The sequence below is a fragment of the Prinia subflava genome, chromosome 10 (genome assembly GCF_021018805.1).
Source record: "Prinia subflava isolate CZ2003 ecotype Zambia chromosome 10, Cam_Psub_1.2, whole genome shotgun sequence".
In the NCBI taxonomy this organism is placed as follows: domain Eukaryota; kingdom Metazoa; phylum Chordata; class Aves; order Passeriformes; family Cisticolidae; genus Prinia; species Prinia subflava.
The window spans coordinates 7977937-7994451 of record NC_086256.1 but is presented as its reverse complement, the minus strand read 5'-3'; the positions used below and the strand labels follow the sequence as shown (position 1 = coordinate 7994451).

The window sequence follows — 16515 nt, the reverse complement described above, 5'->3', positions numbered from 1 at the left end:
GTGCAGTCCTGCAAAACAAGTTCTCTAAAACAACCAAGTCCAAATATAAAAACCTTGGTGTCTCAACAAATAACCTATGTGGCTTGGTCCTAAGGTACAGAAAACAGTGAAAACAGGAGAACATTTATTCTTGCTAGTTCTTGAAGATGCTTAATCCACAGACAAAGACCTCTGTGGTTTTCTTTCACTTCTGGTGAAATTGACCATCCTTTTCTAATTCTTTTCAAGAATTCAAAGAACAAAACAAAACATGTGAGTTGTTTGGACTGAGCTGGATGCTCCATTAGGCTGTCTCAGCATTTCTCTCTCTGCCTTGTGTCTGCAGTGTCACTCTGTGCTGGCACTGACCATTGAAAATTAACTCAATGCTGGGATATGTTAGGGCTATTGAGTGGATCTGGTCAGAAAAATGACATTAACACCGTGATGTCCTGCAATGTATTATTTTCAGAATTATTTTCAGAATTTCCAGGCTTAAAGCTGCACAGGCCAGGCAGGGCAGACCCCAGGAATGCCTCTGCTCCTGACCTGCCAGAGTAACACCAGCAGCGTTTGGACTGAGTCCCATCAAGCCTTCCCAGGGGCTTCCACAGGGCCAGGAAGGGACTTGCCCTTGCTCTATGCCTTTGCTGATGATAAACATCTTCCAGACAACAAAATCAACAATCTGATTTTTTTCAGCAGTCCTGCGGTTCCATCTCTGCTCCCTCAGATACGTGCAGAATCTTCCGAAATCCCAGCCTGCCAATTTGTTATTTGCATCCTGACTTTGCAGCACGAGCAATGGAAAAGCTTTGCTCAGAAGACTGCCGTGCTTTGCCGTGCTTCCAAGCACAGCAACATCACTGAGGTTTTCTTGCTTCAGTTCTCAGAACTGTCAGACGAGGGGAGATTTTGTTTCATCAGGAGAGAATCCGCGGTGATAGCGAGGAATGTGCGATGTGGCGGCCTCATCCTCGTGCCACCGTTCCTGGGATGCAGCCGGCTGCCGGCCAGGCAGCGAGTTAAAAGCCTTTTATTGTGGATGGATTCTCATAAATTCCAGTTGGGGTGTCTCTGTGAAGGCAGGAATTCCTCAGCCCCTCGCACGCACCCTCGCTCCCCTCGCCACAGGCCACGGAGACATCTGCTCCTGGCTTTGCTTTCCCTGCACATCTCTCTGACAGAGCCATGCACTCCCACAAGATGGGCACCACAGTGTCCTGACCTAAAGGGATTTTGCTTTTTTTTCCCCTTCTTCCACGCTAGGATGAATGAAGCTCAGACTTTCAAAGCTCTCTGGAGAGAAGCAAACAAAAGAACAGAAAAGCAGGCAGAAATCCTAACCCACCCCAGCACAGCTTACAGGGCCTCCTTCCAGTGGTGGGAAGTGTGGATTGAGAGCACACACTCACATAACCAGGTGACACCATGGACATAACATCCTTCAAGATGAAAAGCATAAATATATTTTACTGAAAAAGAGAGTAGCTGCGAAGCAGAGATTGGAGAGTTATATCCTCCCCATACTTAAACTTTATCTGAGCTGCTTCAGGCTAAGTGCTGTAAATTACTCAGGATGAATTTGGGCTCAAGAGAGAGCAAAAGAGAAATCCCTGATTACTGCTGTGAAATCCCTGATTATTCACTCACCTGATCAGCTTAATTATAATGAGGTTATTTTATTTAGGATGATTTAGGATGTAGTTGCCTTAGGCCTGTACACTAAAGTTAAAACTTCTTAACAGAATTTGGAAACAAAGTTGTTTTTTCATTTTTTTGCACCATAGTCAACTACATCTCATGAGCACTTAAATTAGGTTAAGTAGTTAAGTTGTTAAATTAGATTACAGTCCACCCCAAACTTGGATGGTACCTCTGTGCTCTCAATCCATGTCAAACAATTTCTCTGGGAAGAATCACTGTTGCTCAAGAACTGTAACCTTAGTTTGGAAACGAATTTAGTCCTCAGCATACACACATATGTATGTACAACTCTGTGCAGAAATAAAATGAAAAGTTTGTGATGTGAAGATATTCACATGGGCGGTAATGTTTTCCTTCCCGCTTTGAGAAACCATGAAGTAAGAGGAGCAAGTAAAACTTTTGTATCTATTCTGTTTCATTAGAAGTGCAGCTGGTCTAAGGCACAGGAGAAGAAATGCAAGCTTTCTGCACTTGAAAGGCTGAATTTGCTGAAAAAAGAGAGGGCAGCTGTAACATTTGTAACGTGTCATTTCCACATTTTCATGTGAATTCTTTCAGAAAACTCAAAATGTTTCATTTCAGCATTTTCTGAACAAAGCTTCTAATTTTTTTAGTCTTCTGTTTTCAAAGACTTACATGCTACAAAGTGCCCTTTTTTGTTCAGAAATTGATCTCAATTAAAAAGAAAAATCCAACTAATATATAAAAATGACAAAACCCAACAAAACCCAATTCCTGCCTTCAAAAGCATCCTCAGAAACGTTCCATTTCAAATTGCTCTGAACTTATGTTCCCTTCTCGTTTTTTTGGTTCAGTCCTTGAACTGAACAATCCTTTGTTTGTACATCTTTCATGAAAACTCTGAGAGCTGCACACTGTAGCCCCAGAGGACGGGCTGTGCCCTCAGAGGAAGGACGGGTTGACCCTCCAGTCTTGTTTCCATTTTCCACATAAATACCAAATAAGAACCTATTTTGCTCATGGTACACAAGCCTCATCTCAGGCTCTACTCTCTAAAGCTCCACAGTCTAATTAGCACCACACCAATTTAGTGCTAAGCTATTTCTGCCTGAGTAATTCACCTTAAGCAAAATATTCACAATATAGATACCTTTGGTGCCTCAGTGTCTTATGGAAGTGGTACTTTAAGCTCCTTGGATAGAATCCCTGTCCCATAGGTCTGGATGGGCTTCTTCCTGCTCAGGCATCCTGGTTCAACATGGGAGCACAGAGATATGCAGCTGTCCTGGGACACCTGGAAGTCTCCTCCACAGAGGAGAGAGAGGCCTTCACATTCAAATCACAACTCTGTATGTCCATGCAGCACCCAAAGGCTTGCTACATAAAGTTAACTAAAATGTTTTATTATCTTACAATAAAATTTTGACTGCTGCATTTGCAATGAATTTTAAGAAGTTTAAGAAAAAAAAAACCAAAAATAAAACCAAACTGGCTGCTTGGTTTGATTCCACAGTAGAATTACAGCTAACACACAACTCTTTATATCTTGCTCATTTACAATCCAAATTGAGTTCTGCTCCCAGATTGTCTCCACTGGGAATTAGTTTCCCCTCTTTGCTGGATCCTCCAGAGTGGACATATAACTGCAGAAACTCATATTCTCTATCATATCTTAGAAATAAAAACTCTTTACAGAGACACAGTTGAGCAAGGCACCAAATGCTTAGCTTGAGAGACTACAACATTTTCACTGACTTCAGACTGAAACTAAGGGCAGATTATTCACTGTTTGCCTGGTGCTGATTCCTTCCCTCTGCTGCTCTGGAAGTTGAGTCCTGGCTGAGGTGAGGTACTGGGTGGATCACAGATCTGTGCAAGCACAGCAACTTGTGTTCCTGAAGTACCTTGTTCAGTCAAGGCTTTTATAATTGCAAGACACAGATAACGTGGGCTCATCAGTAGCTGCTATCACCAGAAGGAGAGAGACACAGGCCACTTAAATCCAGCAGCAGGCATAAGTGTGGAGCCAAAGAGCCACAAGAAGACCATGTCTGCAAGAGACTCCACATTTCTGTGACACTAAATCCACTTTTCTTCTCTGTAGCCGACACTGCAAAACATCTGATCTGTTCAGCCATTGATGGCTGCTGAGCTAAAAAAAGGAACACAGACACTCCGACTTTCTCCAAAATATTGTTAGAGCCCATTGGCCTTGCCCATATCACAGTGCCTGAGTGTTTCCAAGAAAAGAACAAGGCAGTTGTCAGAATCCCTATTCAGGCAACACTTCAGCCTGTCTGTGGGCATTTTCACTGCACAGTAAGGGACAGAACCCTTGAAATGTGATGAAGGCAGAAGAGCTCTCCCTCCAAACCCCACTTGCTTTAATGTCTAACGCTGTTATGTCAACTCTAATGCTAATGGACTTCACATAATGTCTCTCCATGTATTATCCTCATGTCACAGAGGGCTCCCTCTCTGTATCAAGTCATGCTGATGAAACTGCTTGTATCAAATGCTCATTTCTGTCTGACAAAGCCATCCTTCACTAAAATTCTTCCTTAACAAAGCATGCACATTGCTGCTGAAACCTAAAGGAAGAAAAGAAGGTTTATATTCTGAATTTGCTAATTGCAACTTATGAGACCAGACCTCGAATATCCAGGAGGCATTTGAGGCCATAGGAGGGACTGATTTTTAATGAACTCAGGCAGATTTCACTGTCTAGTTATAAACAACAGGCTCCAGGTCTTTCTTCCTTAATACAGGAAAACTTGCACTGATCCCAGAAAATCTCTCTCCTTCACTGAAATGTCTATGATTATTATTTTTATTGGTGCACTTAGGCATCCCAGAATTAAATTATGCATGTCATTACTTTTATTGGTACACTTAAGAATCCCAGAATTAAATTATGCATTTAATGAACCATCTCAGCAAGCTGACATGCAAAGGGTGTGAGACAATGACAGACAGTACAAAGGTGACAGCCCCTGCAGCCTTCCTCCCTAGCTCTGTTGGAGACCTCATTGCACAGGAGCTCTAGGGGCTCACCTACCTCCTTTGTATGTGCATATCTGTTTGTTTGCCTTGAAATGCTTTATCTTAGTGCCAGTTGTCTGAGAGGGTATCACAGCTGAGCACTTGTAGCACTGCCTAGGTATGGAAAAACACGTAATATAACAAGTGTGACAGATGTCAGAGACTCATCAGAACTATGCCTGGCATCCAGCACAGGTTCCAGCAGTCACATTAGCTTCTTATCACAACACAAAGCTGAACACTGAGAGTGACCAAACTAGGACTTCTCATGAGGTGGTGCTGTAATACAGCTCAAGCTGCAGGAAAGTCAATGCTGTTGAAATGATGCCCACGTGAGATGTTTTAATTAAAACTCCAGGACGACTGATCTGGCTCTCTCTCTACAAGGAGACTGAGTGCTTGGGGCTGCACCACAAGCCTGTTAATTCTGAACAGAAGGGGAGGCTTCTCTGTCCCTCTGTTGCCTTCCTTTTCTAGTAAGAATTCATCTGACAGCCAGTTGGAACTGAATTATCCCAAGTAGCACACAGATCAAAAAAGAGCATGTGTCCTTCTTTATGTGAAAATAAGCATGATGGAGTCAGACCTCATGAGGAAAGGTTCAGCCCTTTTCTATACACCACAATTGAACACTTAGGGAACCTATGGGACTCCTAGACCTCATCAGGTCTGTTGTTCACTGACTGACCAGGGCTTCTTGGAAAGGCAGGAGACATGAAGAAGGAGGCAAGTGGAACAATGCACCCCAGTAGTGAAAAAAGAAGCAAACAAAATCAGTCTCCAGCTCCTCATTTAAACCACTTCTGATTGCCTGTGGATTTCATTTGATGCCTTTCTCTGACATGAGTGGGAATTGCTGACCATTCAGCAATGACTGCAATCAGTATGAATGCTTGAATACATAGAAATTGCCCTAAATTCATGGCTGCATTTGTGAAACAAACAAAGGAAACCCTTGTTACCTCTGCTTGCTTTCAAGTTTATGTCCTTTCTCCTTAAGGGGAATGTTTCTAAAATTGCCTCAGTGATTTAAAACCTCAGTGCCTGCTAAACGTCAACAGAAGTTGCAATTCCCACCTAAAACCTAATCTACATACCAATTTGATACAAGTGCAAAATTACCATTTAACATTAGCAAGAAACCCCATGCCTCTAGGGAAGAAAAATTATTCCTTTGTCACAAACTCAAAGCAAGGTTTGTTTTGATGAAATGTTGGAAAAAGTGAATCTGTCTCTACTGCATTCACCGAATGCAGGTCAACAAGTGGAACCAATGCTGCTCCTGGGAAAAGGTCCTCAGCCTAGGAGACACCATGGAGGAAGGATGGAGGCAACCAGAAAAACCAAACTGGAGTCAGAGGTGAGGACAGAATGAGGTCCTTCAGACCTGATCCTGCTAGGACAAGAGAAGCAGAGGGAGAGCCACCCACTGACCTGGAGCAAACCACCTCTGGTATTACTGCAGTGTTACACAGCCTTGGTTCTTAGCATTGCCAATTCCAAAAATCAGCTTCTTCTGCCCAAAGTTCATGAAGGGACTTCTGGATCTTCCTTGTGATGGAATATGATGCCTTGACTCTGTGGGTGTTAGGAATAACTCCTTAAAATTACTTGAAATGCCACAAATGCAGGCAATGTTACAACCTAAACCCACTACAGCAGCAGAGATTTACTGCTCTCTTTGTAGAATCACAGAGTTCTTTAGGTTGGAAAAGACCTTTAAGATCATCAAGTCCAACTGTTAATCCAGCACAGCAATGTTCACCACTAAACCATGTCCCCAAGTGCCACATGTACACACCCTTTAAATCCCTTTAGGGAGGGTGACTCCACTGCTTCCCTGGGTAGCCTGTTTCAATGCATGGCAACCCTTTCTGTGAAGAAATTTTTCCTAATATCCAATTTAAACCTCTCTGGCACAACTTGAGGTCCCTTCTTGTTCTCCTACTGCTTGTTATTTGGGTAAGAGACCAACTCCCACTTCAGTAAAACCCTTTCAGCTAGCTAGAAAGTGATAAGGTCCCCCCTGAGCCTCCTGTTCCCCAGGCTAGACAACTCCAGTGAGTTTATTTCTAGCAATGTTTTCTTTACCTTTCAGAAATCAGGAGGAGACAATACCACAAAAGTATTTGAGATCCATGTGAACCTTGTTTATCCACTGTGGATTGGGATTTACATTCCAGGGGTATAATGAACCCAGAGATGCAAAGATGTGGGTGCTCAACGTTATTAAACCCCTGAAAATTATCCCAGTCTCACTCAGTAATGGAGCCTTTCCTAATGACTCTGGCATGGATATGAACTATAGCCTGTAACAGAGCTCAATGCCAACAGAAACCAACAACTGTTGAGGCTTTATCGTTTTTCTTCAGTGGAGGGGGAAGTGTTTATCTGGGAAGTGTTTCACATCACGGACAATAGGAAACTGTTCAGCTTTCCACAAATAGGCTGGCGAGCAACTTCCAAGCACTCTCCAAGGAAAACTTTGGAACACTGGCCACGTCTTTCCAGCAGGGATTTCATGTAAAGCAGGTACTTCCCCACATCCTTCATCCTGATTTACTCCTGCTTCATCCTTGCTTTAAAGTGCTGCGCTTACCTCAAACACAACACGAGGCTCATCTCTGAACCTGCACTTTGATCACTGGGGACTCCAGTTTGGTACCAGCCCTCCAAACATAAACAGGGATGTGCTGTCCCAACAGAGGAATTTCTGGCACTGCCTTTATTTTTGCAAGAGTAATTTGGAAATGAGAAGCTGGGGTCATAGAACAGGAGATGCAACTCTAGTTGCTGGACAGGGGACTGGGTACTAAAGCACTTGGAGCCTGTCTGTGACTTTGCTGATGAAGTGCTACAGGTTAGCAGGAAAATGTTATTATTCCTGAGTTGAATGGAAATCAATGGAGAAGGACTTTGGTGTACCCTTTCCCACAAATTAGAGCACCAAATTGGGTCTCTTTGTCTGCAAGCTGCCACCAGCAGAGAGGGCCACTATGGAATTGTGAACTGCTCTTATGTCCCATAGAGCAGTAGGAACAAGCAATACCCCAAATTTAGTCCTTCTGTCAACTCTGGCTCCCGGTGAGACCAAATGTCTTCTGGCTGAAGTAACAAAACATGGTGGGTGTAAATTTATATGTAATTCTTGATGCTGATGAGAAATTTTGTTCTATGGTGGGGGCTACATGAGGCAGACAGATGGGCATAGCCAGGTCCACAGGGGCACGAGGGGGTGAATCCTCCATGTGCTTCTCCTGACCAACAAGAGCCTCTGACAGTGGCAGGAGATCCAGTCTTCACAAGCAGAACAACTGCATCACGTGTAGCTGCTTGCCTAAGCAAGAGGCCAATGGGGAGGCCCAGACAGTTCAGTTTCTGCCAGACACTCTCTATGCCCCAAACTTTCTAAATTTGCACCTATAAATGCTGAAACTGGATTACTGTAGTGGTGTTTTTTTAGCAATCACAATTGCAAGAAACTATTCAGGAAGTTCTTCCACCATATCACTTGACAGCCACTGTACCTACATCCATCTACAGCATCTGATCCATTTTTCCTCCCTCCTATTTCTGTTCATAGGTCCATTTCTCATTCTTCCTGGAATGCAGAGCATTTGGGAGTGCAGGTGGGAAACCAAAATCTTTCAACACCCACTAATAGAAATTTGTTTTATTAATTAACTTTGTGGGAAGGAAAAAAAAACCCAACAAAACCAATGAAAGAGAGCTGATCCTCTGCTCTGAAACGATGAATCACTGTGGAAAACATGTCCTCTGAGGCACCTGAGGCCACTTCAGACAGAATGAGTGACTGAGCTGCTTCCTTGGAAGGTCCTGAGTCATCAAACACAGCAGTTTAATCCCCAGGAAATGGGAAACACATTGGCATGATGTTCACTTGCATGGAGCATGAGGTCCGGAGAAGGGTGAAACTCCAAAGATTCTGCAGATCAGTTTAGCTTGCGGAAGGATTTTAAAACCTAAATGCTTCTCTGAAGTATATCTGATCTGGGTCTGGGTTGTGTATTCCCAACACATGATTTCCTGGATGAATTAAACTCTTTACAAATTTTAAAGATTGCATATGAATTTACTTTGACTTCTCATAAAAATGATTCAATGGTCATGACACAAAAATGCATTCTGGCTTCTAAGGTATTTACTGTGACAAGTGCTTCAAAAATTCCCCATCCTTAATTTACTGTTATAAGCACTGACTCTTTTTGGCATTCCTGCTCCTTCTACTAGCACCTAGCTAGGAGGAGGGGCTGATATACATGGATCTCAGCCTGACTCTTCACCCTATTCTCCTAAAGGGACACCTACGCAGTAATTTTGGAACCAAACCTGGGTTGTGGCCAGCATGAAGTCACCCGGCTTGGCTGAGACACCATGAGTTGTTAAAAGTGAGACTATTTTGCATCAAAATGGGCAAGAAATGACACAGAATCACACCCCATATGTACATTAGGGTGACTTTCTACTTGTGGGGGCAATTCAGAAAGGTTTCAGTAAATTTCACAGCTTGCCACAAAAATATTCATCTACAGGGAGTCATTTGGTCGTGCCACCAGTCACGTAGTAGTATTCTGGAGGGCTTCTAACCCCATTTAAACTCCAAAGAATGTTCTCATGAACACTTGATCACTCACGAAAGATGACATATGTACTTCTCAACAAAATCCTCTGTAGAATACTGCATCCTTGATTGCTTTTTCCCAAGGGACTGCTATTGAAGGAACTTTAAGTGAAAATGTCAGTGAGAGAAGTCATTGACTCCCTTTCTTCCTGTTCCTTTTTTAGGAACTTGTGTATTGTAAAGAGCTCCCTGAAAGCTAAATTACTACACTCACGCTGAATCAAGCAGCATTATTGATTGATTCACAGCCCACAGACCTCTTGCTGAAGGAAAAGAAGCCAGCTCTGGATGTGGAAAAGCTCTCTGTCCTAGTGTGTGAGGTCTCTTTGCCTGACAACGCGATAGTGAAGGTAAGGGAAGTCGGCACTGCAAAGGCAGAGTGACAGCAAACAGACCACAAACTTCCTCAGATAAACGACATCTTTCCAACCACACAATACCACTTGATACCTTTGTGCTTCTTGAGCTGTTACAAAGTGCAGCTGCACTTCAGCCCAGATTGATATCACCCAGAGTGCAGACCATCAATCCACAGGACAAGTGCAGGCTGAATACACAAACAAAGTCACACAACCTCAGTTTCAACACTGGGGAGGGGATGGTGCATTTTTTCCAAAGGCTTAAATGAGCCTAGTGACACATCTCACAACAATGTCTACACATCTAAAACTTGATTAGCCACCTAAAACCAGCCAGACACCTCCTGCAAGCAAGCTGGGCCAGTTGTCTAAAGACACCCATGAGCACTACTCTGGAAAAGCCAATCTTTTTACTTGGACTACAGAAGGCCTCTGCACAACTGTGTGAACATACTCTGAGTTTTCCACCAGTTCCCTCATGGCTCCACACAACCGAAGATGGGAGAGGATCAGCAACCATCTCATATTTATGATGGCCTCTAAAAGCTACTGGCACTGATGGAAGCCAACAACTTCAGTGCAAGTTGGATCAGCTTTATCTCTAATAACTATAAACCAAAATTTTCATCTCATACTCGTGACCTGAGGTGAAAAGATCTGCGTTAGAGTTGGCTGGAAGCAGAAAGAGGATGAAAAATCAGCTTCTCCTGTGGAAACAAGAGCTGAAATTTGGCTAGGAAATAAGGTAAGAACTAGCTCTGAACTTTTGAAGTCTCCAAGGCTCTGTAAGTTTACTATTAGAGAGTTTATGGAGTATGAGATACAGATCTCCTAAAACTGATAGGCTGCAGATCAGCAAAAAACCCTAGAAACCTTAGCACTGGCTTCAGGACAGCTCAGCGAGCAAGCTGCCCTCGAGCAAAAAGAAGCAAGCCCAGGTTTCCCCAGAGGCCCCTTCCCAAGGAACAGAATTATATGGAATATGAAACAATTTTTTCAAAAGAAACCAGAAATTTTGCCAAGGATAAAATCTGATTATACAGCAAAGTGAATGTCCCACTGGGAGAACTAGTCAAGCATGAAATTCCTGAGAAGTTCTGTTCTGTATTCTTACTCCAACACCAGGAATTATCTTGTTCTTTCCCAGATTTTTTTGTAGCAAGTTGCTAAATTCCATTCTCTCAGAAGGTGTTCAGTGTCTAAAGGTGGCCTCAAGAATACACAGCTACACTGTCCCTAAATAATGTGTTGCTCAGGAAGTGACAGGATAATTAAATTTCCATGGCTGAGAATTTGTAAGTTGACTTTGCTTCTCTACCAGGTTTTGGAGACTTTCTTTCATGTTTTTCCCCCTAAGAGTAACTTTGGCTGGCTCAGGCTTTGTGGCTCTTAGGTAGACACAGAGACAATTAAATTGCAAAGGAGGATATTTTAAAGGCATACAGGAACACGAAAATGTAATGTGCACATTTTCATGGCTAAGTATTTTAAGCATTGAGTAGTCATATTCTCCAATGTTAGATGAGGCAATAAAATTGCCAATGCATGCAGATGAACCCCATTTAATCCCGATGCACCTCTTACTGTAAATTATGCTGTCAGAGAACCCCCCTAAATAATGGATTCACTTTTCTTCTCAGGGAAGGGAGCTAGTGATGAGTATGACCCTCAAGCTCAGATCAAGTGAAGGATCCAAACATTTACAAGACGTTTAAGAAAAAGTATGACATCCCAATGGGGAGATTATTCCACCCACATAAACAAAAAAGCATGCATTTTTCCTTGTATCAGAAGAGATAGGATCCAGAATCTACCCTTCTCAGTTCTTTTTTCCTCAGTTAATTCAGTTGTTTCCAATTAAAGTGTCACAGGTCTTGTAATTTTTTTTTTTCACTTGTGTATTTTCTAAACGAACTTATACTTATTTCACAGCAACTTTAACATTCTCCCTAACACATCCCAAAAATTAACAGCTATGCAGAGTGGAGAAACCCTGAGTAACAGGCACCAGAAAGCTGAAGCTGGGTAGGCATCCCAAGGAACTTGGCAACTGCTGGGAGATTCCTGAGTGTTCTGGGGGCATCTGTAATTTTCTGGGATCTCCTGAACTGGGTTTACCAGACTGGGGCTGTGGGGAATGTCATGTCAAACATTTTTCCCAATTCTGTCCATTCTCTGAGAGGGTGACGGATCCTGATGGAGTGAAATGGCTGCATCACTGTGTGGATGGGATGTGCTTTCATCCCACAGGGAAGGAGAGTGCATTCCTAGGGGAGAAAAGACTTCTGCCCTGAGACAACGAGCAGCAGAGCCAGGGTCACACCTGTAGGATGCTGCAGGAGAAGGGACGGAGGAAGCTCTTTGCTTCAGACAGAACGACAGGAGTAAGTCACAACAGCAAAGACACGTTGCTTCAACTGGGACAGCAAGTGCAAACATAAGGAGCAAAGGTAATTCATTTCTCCAGCAGAGTTCTGAGAGTTTACAATAAACTCTCAGACAAGCAGACATAAAAACTTGTGCTGAATTCTTTGATTTGTCTTCAATTCCCTGATTCTGAAAGAAGACAGCACTGATCCCATCCTCAGAGAGAGCAGCCTGATAACAATGAGCACTGCTGCATGTTCTTCTGGCCAAGAGGACGGTGTGCAGCACGTCAGGGCTTGGCACATGGCAGAGGGTCAGAGCTGATTCTGAGAACCCAGCAACAACAGTCATCACACACACAGGTGCTTCCTGGATTGATCCTGCAGTTTGGCTGTTTCCAGTTAAATGTGAAGCAGCTGTGGCCCTTTATCTGCTCAAGTCACTGGAATCTGTCTAAGGGGAGACTTTCTCCCATCTCCTCCTGTCTCCCAACCCCAAGCATGCAGCTCTGTTTTCTGAAGACAGAGAGGAGCAGGGACAGCCAGTTGGCAGAACTCCACAAAAAAAAAAAAAAAAAAGGAAAAGGTTGTCTTTCTTATCTCAGTGCAAAGCAATGAGATATTGATTCAGCCACTAATTTTCCAATGCCTTTATCTGGGGACAAGGATGGCAGCCAACAAAATAAGAAGCAAATATGAACGCTGCTGAAGGCTGTCACGCAAACAGACTCAGGACACTTCCCTCAGGCAAAAAAATGAACAAATTATGCCAATGTGAGAATAAGTTCTCAAGTGTTTATGGCATTGTTCTGCCTGATGAATAGAACAGGGTTTCTTTTACAGAAAGGGATTGAACTTTAAAAGAGGTGTTTTCAATAGTAAGCTGGTGGAATTCTGGAAGAAGCACAGGAAGGTCAACAGTGGGCCATCAGGCAGATCAACAGGAGGAGCCAGGAGATTTCAGAAATCCAGTCAGTAAGAGCTCCCAAATAGCTCCACACCAGCTAAATGTACTTTATATAAACTTTTCTTTGCCAGTTCACTGATTCTGGAGCCATCAGACCCCACTATCTTGGCTAGCTCTTCAAGCCAGACAAGATCTCACTTTATTTTCCCCCAATACCTTAGGAAAGGGAGGATTTGGCTCAAATTTGTGCTTGTCACTAGACAACAGAAATGTGAGACCCTAGGTATTCAGTTTGGTTGGCCTAGAGAGCAGCCATTTCACAACCTATGCTTAGCATTTTGGACAGAGGAAGCCAACAATCTTCTAGCTTTACCCAGTCTGTATGCAACTGAAAGCATAAACAGCTTTGGTCTTTGTCCTGTTTCACTCTTCCCAAGGCTTTTCTTTTTTTGATACATAGGAACAGTGCTAGTTATTTTCTACAAAAGGGATTCTCTTGTCCCTTCTAAAACCAAAATGGATGGCAGAGTTTAAACATCATACCAGATGTTTATGGTAATGCTGCTGAATTATTAAATGCTCCACCTATTTATGGTAATGCTGCTGAATTATTGTTGAACAATAAAGATCATGCTACTAATCATGTCAATAATAGTAATAATCATACTGGGATCTCTGGGAACAGAGACATTAAAGCAAATTACCATTTGCTTTTTTGGCAAGGCAGTACTGGTAGTAAGTAGGACATAACATGAGTGTTTTGCTAAAGTTACATTCATATAATGGGGCTTCTTACTTAACCTGAGAAAAATTGTCCTGCAAATCACTGTCGAGGAATCACTGATACTCATCCAAAATCACCCTCAAATTCAATCTGATATATTTTCAAACATTCTTTAGTGCCATCTTGAACTGTTCCTCTTCATTCTTCTGCATACAGTCTGTCCACAACCCTTTCTTTGAATTCTCATTGCCAAAACATAAGCATGCAGCTGCTTCAGTTTTTTTTCCAACCCTTGCATTTTTCCCATGTGCTGTCCACCCCCCCAAACTCCACATTAGGATCCAGCTGATCTTCCCTGAACACTATCCAATATTTCAATTGTCAATGTCAGAATGCAACGCAGTGGGCTTGACTCCCTTGTACAACTTATTTGGAAGTACAGCAGAAATGTCTCTCTTGGGCATCAGCAGAGGAGAGAAATACCTCTTCAGGTATGGCTCCACAAGAATCAAGATGAAAACACCTGCACCTCTGTAACCCACTAAACAATTTCTGCTTTGCAAGCAGCTCAAAATTTGTTGAGCTTCTAGTTGTTTATTCTATGTATATGTTTTGTTGCTACAGTCACTGTAGCAAAATGGTTCCTCTTCTGGCCCTTTCAATGGCTTTTATTTCATCTTTTTAAAAGGAAAGAGAAGGGTAAAAAAAGCAAGGCCAGACAAAAATGCAAGGTTCCTTGAAGACACTCAGTTACAGCAACACGACAATATAACATAAACATAAACAACACAACTACTATTAAGTTGTCGTGCTATCACAACATTGTACTGTTTTTGGCTAGACTGTCGTTTGCAGCTCACCCAGAAATTATAAAATACAAGCTGTTCTATAATAAAGAGACAAAATGGGGAGCCCCAAGCACTTCCTACTGATAGCTACAGCCCCAGTTACAGGAAAATGACAATACAGTCAGTGTGCAGTTTTGAGAGTCTTTTTTTTTCTTCTAAAAGCAGAAAGCTGTTTCCTGTGAATATATTTAAGTACTATTTATTCACAATTTCTATAGTTTTCTACTGTTTCTGCATCTTAAGTAATTCAGCCTAGTGGCAACTCTGGACTTTTTTGCCACGCAATTTATTTTTCTTTATTCTCATCTAGAACTGGCAGATCTACCTTATGATCAGATCACAAGAAAACTCACAGAGCATCTAATCCTTATGGGGGAGCAACCATGTGTTTTCTCTCGACTCCATCCAATATTCCTGCACAACCATCTACCCTTCAGTGAAGTGTTTTATGTTCAATGTTCAGAGCAGACCCCACTGGAATTAGGGTTCTAGTCCAGGCAAACCTGCCCAACACGATGGGAGCTGGGAACAGAAGTTACGCAGGGTGGGACCATTCAGCTGAGGACACACACTTTGATCCAAGCAGAGTCCAAGCCCTCTTGCCTTCAGGTGCATTTCCCCCAGGGATTGAGAATTTTAGGAAAGACATCATGAACAGGAGGCACTGCTGCCAAGGTAGGGGAATGTGCACATGGAGGTGCTCCTCTCTGCAAATAAGTCAACATTAAGCACTGGCTTTGAGTCAAGTTTCCTGCCCCATCCTTTATTTCAAGTCTGTGATGATGTGTACAGACATAGCCTAACACCAGAGAGCAGAGACTATTCTTGGACTTCTCTCACACTACTGCATCTTTAGTTCTTCTCAAGGGCTGGCAACAGCCAATAAATTAATAGTTTCACAATTTCCAGTTGAAACGCTTTTCATGGGAAGATGATACTTTTAACTAAATGAAAATTGCCGAAGAAAGTGTCTGCTTCCCCGAGTGGAAAGTTTCTTTGTCAGAAACCTAGGAATGGTACACCTCGGCTGTTCTGTTATAGCTTGCTTAGTTTTTCTGTTTTGCTATTCTTTTCTTTGGTTGGTTTTAGTCAAAAACTTCCAGCTCCTGACTGTTACAGTGTTTACTGCTCTCCCCTGCACCATGTTGACTTTTCTCCCCCTGCCAAAGTGCTTCTTAAATCTCCTCTGAATATATGTTCTTCCTGGTGGTGTTTAACAGCCTTTTCTTCCTATTTCCCCCATTGTTATTTAAGACGATGCTTTTATTGCTCAACAGATTCCAAGAAGCATTTAGGATAAATGGTCTGTCAAAGAACACTTATGTACAGTTGAGCCATATTATATTCTATATGAATCACTGCGGATGTTTCCCAAACAAGGTTAGATCAGCCAGATTTTCCAACTAGATTACACACAGCTTTTTCAGACATGGTCTACTACCTCTGCCATTAATCCTCCTCATTGAGACTCACCTCAGTTTTGGACCATGTTATGTCTGCCCACCAGGGACAGGAGCATGCTGCTAACACTTTCTCCTAATGAGGATAACAATCGTATGACAGAATAGCCTTGGCCAAATTTTATCTGCAGAATGTAGGGGAAAGGCTGATTTTGCAAAGCTAGATCGTCTCTCACCAGCCCTCATGGTTTTATTGTCTGTGATTTCTTAAGAAAGAGACCTCATTTAAACAGCCAGGAAAAAGAGAAGTCTACAGGATGAAGGAAGTCTGTTTCACTAGCTAAGGACAATTTTGTGCCATATTTTATTTTACACTAATGAAGGTTGCCAAGAGCCTGTTGATCAGTCCTTCTTGCTTGCTTTACTTGACCAGATAGATGGAGAAGCTCAGGGAATACTGAACGGCTCTCTACCTGCCCAACACACTTTCAAAGGTGCATCTGCTACATTAAATGTGGTCCCTCAGGAAAAACTGAAATCCCACCTGAAGAACAGCAGCCTGACAGAGAGGTCTGCAATG

At 42.6% G+C, this 16515-nt stretch overlaps 1 protein-coding gene across 1 annotated transcript in view; it reads right to left on the bottom strand.

Moving 5' to 3' along the window:
- The window catches only part of TRABD2B (TraB domain containing 2B), a 269261-nt gene that overhangs the window by 28578 nt on the left and 224168 nt on the right, over window positions 1-16515 (bottom strand). The gene's annotated exons all lie outside the window — the stretch shown is intronic.